Genomic DNA, 6,030 nt, shown 5'->3' on the forward strand with positions numbered 1-6,030 from the left:
ATGATTCTATGATTCTATGATTATTAATACTGCTTTGGTTCAAAGCTTACCAACTGTGCCACTACGGCAAAAGTTTCTGATGGTGGTGTTCCATTTAGAGCAAGATTCTTGGTACTCCCGGTGTTTTTTACTTTCCTCACCTAGTTGCCTGAGGTAACCCTAGGGTAGATTTTGCGATTCTTACTCAAGACAAGCATTAATGAATTCCTCAAAGATAAAAGTATTAAGCCCCTTCACTCATCCTCACCCAAGAGAAGCATTTCATTCTGCAAAAATCACGCACAGCAAAAAAAGAAAAGGCTCATTCATCTGCAATGCAGCTAACCCTTCATTGCTTACTTGCACTGTCAAGCTCTATGTTCACAGTGCCAACCTGCCGTTTGCTATTTTGGCTAATTATATGACTTTCAAAGGAAAGACTGTTCTTACAAAGCACTGAAAGAAGGGTAGGAGGCATTATATCAGTCTCCCACACATTTCATATTACATATAATTAGCCTCCAAATTCAGAGATGTCTGAGGAAATTACATCCACTTATGGCAAGGCTGAATCTGGCCCCAGAACACAAGCAGATTTGCAGAGAAGGCAAATCTTGTCATCTTTGCTTTCTGCCCTCTGTTGGTAGTGTCCAAATGAAAATTAGCAAAAGAAGATCTATTGGCAGGACTGAAAAGTACATGTATTCAAACTGTCCAAAATTATTAAACATATGAATAAAACCATTCAAGATAGAATCAAATTCCCTGGTGGGCAGAAAAGCTATTCATAGGCATCCAGGGAGAAGTTGCACTGTAAATCCAGAATTGTACAGCTTCAAATTGCCTCATTTGAGATGTTTAGATAACAGAGCCCCCTAAGTTTTTCTATTCTGCTCAGTGTGCATCAGTACGATAGCCAAAGAAAAACTCAACACACAAAGGATTAAGATATGCAATTTCTTAAGGGAACAAGGGAACATGGAAAATGCCTGAAGGTGAGAATGCCTTGCCCTTGCTTTACAGCTTGTGAGCAATCAGCATGGCTATTGATATTCAATACTGAGTTTCATAAAAAGCACAAAGTATGATTAAGCCACCAAAAAAAGCTGGAGAGTATCCAGGGTTTAATTACCATCATGTCAGATTTTTAAATGTTGATGAGAGCAATTGTCAAACAAAAAGAACTGCATGCAATACAGCACACTTCAGGGACTGCCTGTTCACGAGGTTGATGAGTGCCCAACAAACTGACTACCAGCAGGAATTACAGAGATTTAATATACTGAAGAAGAAGAGAGACATTAATTTACATGGATCCCAAACAACTTGAACACAAACAAGAAAAAGTGAGTTGAAGTCTTGTGAAAACATGATACAAGAACAGATAGAATAAGAATTGGAGATCACTTGGATTAAGCATAAAGCATAATAATACAAGAACAGATAGAATAAGAATTGGAGAACAAAGATCACTTGGATTAAGCATAACCCAAATCCCTTCTTTCATTTGAAAGACCAGGTCTGCCAGATACCCTTTAACAAATGTTCCCCCAATTACATTAGCATTTGGATTCAACTATACCTGGAAGATCTAACCAAATTCCAGTCCACGCTGTTTTTAAGTTTACACATACAGACAGACAGTCTTTGATCTGAAAGGACAAACAGTATGGAAAAAGTAAGCGTCTGTATCTTTTTGCATTTGGGCAACAAAAGTGTGGAGATATGGTGCACGTCTATGTCAAATGGAGGCAGTTGCGTAGCTGGACCTTGTTGTGCACTGTTTCAAAAATGTGTCTGTGTCACAGCCACAAAGTCAAACCCTATACCTTGTAAGAAGATCATATACAGGAGATCGAAAACAAATACAAGAAGTATATATAGGTCTTCCCAAGGGCAAACCCAGTATCTTTAACTGAAGACATTTTCATAGCCAATTCAGAAGTTTGATGTTATGTTACCCTATATTTTTTAAGTCATTCTGCTTAAAATGTAATCAGCAAACTTTCACTGTCCATACACTGGATACCTTGTAAGAAGATCATATACAGGAGATCGAAAACAAATACAAGAAGTATATATAGGTCTTCCCAAGGGCAAACCCAGTATCTTTAACTGAAGACATTTTCATAGCCAATTCAGAAGTTTGATGTTATGTTACCCTATATTTTTTAAGTCATTCTGCTTAAAATGTAATCAGCAAACTTTCACTGTCCATACACTGGGACATGCCTCAACATGGCAGTCAGAAAGATGAGTTTTGCAAGATAATTTGGGCTAACTTTTCCAAGAACATCATTACTCCAACCTTCAGTCCGATATTATGTGTTTCCCTCTCCACTGCCACAAACACCTAAGAATACTGCACACAACAGCCCAAAGAAAACAGACTCCATGGAGTAAAGAAATAAATTTCTTTAAAGTGTGCAGAATGCAGGATTGACAATTCAGCATAAAGGGCCTATAAACATCTAGAAGTGGGGGAGATTACTCTTGGATCTCAATAGCTGTGCAGAAGTTGTAAACAGCAATTTGCTTCTGTGTGCATGCAATCATCCAAAACTCTAACACAGAATTCTTATAGGAATAGCTGCACCAGAGTGATTTTGGTCAGGCACAGCTTCAAAATCCATTTTCTTTTTTACTAGCTTGATCGATGCCTGGAAGAAACATTGCAATACCTCACCATATCCTCCTTCTCTAGAGCTACCTAATGCCTGTCCAAAAGTGGCACTTGAGGATTCAGTAGATGCGGAGCTGCAGTATCACTCTAGTATTTTTTAATAGTAAACAGCCTGATCTCTCACTAGAGGAAAAATACTAGACCAACATCTCTTCCCTGATACAACACAACACAGACACAAAAGGTCCTGTGGGTCAGCATGCCCTCACTGCACTGTAACTCATACCTTTTTGTTTTCAGACAAGATAAGGCCTAAACATATACAAGCACTCTTACAGCTACTTTACAGAAAGAGAACAGAAGTATTCAGAGGTCACAAGGCCTGCCCTTTGGCCTTTCAAAGTCTGTAACTAAGGCCAAAGCAAATCAATAAATTTGACAATTCATTTAATCAACACTTGATCCAAATTTTGCTTCCTCTAGATTGTTCTGAACAACTGAGGAACTCTTGACTTGAAATAGGTCAGCAAAGCCAACAAAGTTCCTGGCTATCTCATGAGCATGGGTTTTAGTACAGGGCTATTTACCTCTTGTCAAGGTGATTTATTTTACCCCTGTGAAGTGCTGATATAAGTACTCATGGATGAAATACGGGAAGGGGTCCCATACTCCTCTTCAGCACCTTTGTAGAGTTCTGTTTTTTAATCTAGTATTCTCTACACAGAGGAGTGTAAGGAGCATTTTGTCTCCAAACACCAGCTCTGCTGACACAGCACTCCTCACCTCCTGCACTGCAAGCATCCCAAAGCTGTTCTTTGTACCCGTGACAGCTAAATCACTTCCTAGCACAACAAACCATAGCGAACCCCCCCAGTCTCCTGCTAAGGAGTTTTGATGGCACAAATTTTGGTCATATCTCTTCATACTCTAATCATACAACTCCCTGGTGTCATCCTAATACAGTAGAGAGTTGGGGAATGAGGGGAACCCTCATCTCAGTAGGTGGAGTGACTTGTCCCATGTTATGGATTAAATAACAGGCATTAAGAGCTCCATGTCCGGAGAACAGTGCCTACTGACAGCCCTCTAAAATATGCTTGTTTTACTGGCTTAAATTCAACACATCTACTTCACGTGTTGATTTAATACCAGTTTTTTCCCTTTCATTAGACTACAGGTAAATCTCCATCATATTTGCTTCTTCCTTCGGTACTGATAGAAGACCCTCCAGGATTCAGTTTCTCCTGTGCAAATTTCTATGAACAAGAAATAATTGTGCCTCCACATCTGCCTTTTTGGATAATTATAAAGCAGGAATATGTCATCCTTCTCTTTCGTGCACTGGTGATCCCTATCCAGGAATCTTCTCCTTCCCCATATGGCCAGGATCCAGTAATTTGTCATGTCACAGTGTTCAGGGAATTCTTCCTCTCCTACTAGGAAATGATCAGTCTGTTTTCATTTCCCTTGAGCCTTTAGGAAGAGATATGACTTAAACTTCAAACTTCTGATTAATGTCACTTCCTTCAATGTAAGGTACAAAAACATAGAAAAAAAAAAAGTCAAAAATAAAGGACAGGCTTTATCAATTATTTAAACACTATTCACACATGAAAGATTCAAAGAGACTCAATATCTTTTTTGCCCCAATGGAATATCCCATTATGAAAGTACCAGAGCTGTAAATCAAGTCTCTACCTGCTCCGTGAAGTGATTTAATTTGGGGTTTTTTGAGTCACTTAAAATTATGGCCAAGTTTTAATAAAATGTGGTCTCAGTTGCCATAGGTTAATAATAAAAGGAGGTTATCAAAGGCTGAATTGCATATTCTGAGCATCTGTTCACATGAGGTTTTATGCTTGCCCCTCTTATACCTGCAAAGAGATGCGCGCATGTTTCGTTTATATAATGCAGCATATGCATAGGACTTGGACCAAATCGAGGTCAGAAAGGAGCAGCTTACTCAGATGATTGTCAGTTCCATTACATCACATACAGCTCCTCGGGGAACTGCAGAAGCATCCAATATTAAACCTGCAAGTATTGACCAGGGTCACTATTGCTTACCTAAGACAGAACAGCTGCAAACATCAGAAGTTCCTAGGCCAGAACCATTTTTTAAGGCATCTCAGGATCTTTCTAAGATTGAATTGTGAATAAAAGATGTTATAAAGGCAGACAAAGTGAAAACCAACAAATCATCGGACAATAGCATATTAGGCAAGAGTTCTGAAAGAACTAAAGGATGAAATAGCCCAGACTCTCAGCTGTGATATGTAGCCTCTTGATCAAAATCACCCTGGTGCTGGAGGTGGTAATATGATACCTGGAAAAAACAGGGGAACTATGGACTAATAAGTCCAATGACTCTCCAAGGCAAATAAATAGAAGCTACTGTAAAGATTTGTGATATATGAACAAATGTAACATTTTGGGAAAAAACAAACATAGCTTCATAAAGGGAAGTTAAGCTTCACAGACCTACTGAAATTCCCTGAACAAGTCAGGAAGACATGGGAAATCATGCTCCTATGCTAAACTTGGACTTCCTGAAAGCATTCAGCAAGGTCCCCCAGCAGTAGCTTTTAAGGAAACTAAGCAGCCATAATCAGAAGCAAGGGTCTCACATGGACAAATAATTGATCAAAAGACAAAACTGAGTAGGAACTGGTCACTTCTTGTAACAGGGACGTCACTAAGAGTCCCCCAAAGGATTCATATTGATGTCTGGGTCCTTCAAAATTTTTGTAAATGTTCCGAAAAGAATGTGAACAACATAGTTTGCTGATACTAGGTTGCTCCAAGCAGTAAATAAGGGATCATTGTGAACAACTGTGGAATAGCGTTGTGGAGCAGACTTCACTGGGCTATAAAATGGCAGATGAAATTCAGTGTAATAAATGTAAAATTCACTGAGTGCAGGTTACAACCTCCATGCTGGCTGAAAGCCAGATAAGATGACTTTAACCTTGGTGTAAGCTGCCTAAGAGAAATCAGACTGGCAGAAAAATCCAGATCTGAAGTTGTCACCTTCCCCTAAAGGCCATCTTCTAGAAAGACGGATACTGTTGAATACTTGGAAACTGCTGGAAATACTCCTTGGATACCTAGATGCTGCTAGAACTGGAGGGATCTAAACCGCATGTTGGACATCAGGCAATCTCCACCACAGTGGCCAGGAATGGACATAGTTCCCTCCTGCCCTTTATCAGCAATTAGGGAACTGAGGACCAGCTCAGGGAACTGAACTTAGCTGACTGGTTCAAGGTCACGCTCATGCGAGTCATGGCAGGCCTAAAGAAATCAGTTTTCAAGATGTTTGATTAACAACATACCATCTCCTTCTACTACTCACATGAGTAAAGAGCTGCAGGACTAAACTCTACAGGAAAAAAAAAAAAAAAAAAAAAAAAAAATGGCCATATAAA

Source organism: Aptenodytes forsteri, unplaced genomic scaffold (genome assembly GCF_000699145.1).
Source record: "Aptenodytes forsteri isolate BGI_AS27 unplaced genomic scaffold, ASM69914v1 Scaffold278, whole genome shotgun sequence".
NCBI lineage: Eukaryota > Metazoa > Chordata > Aves > Sphenisciformes > Spheniscidae > Aptenodytes > Aptenodytes forsteri.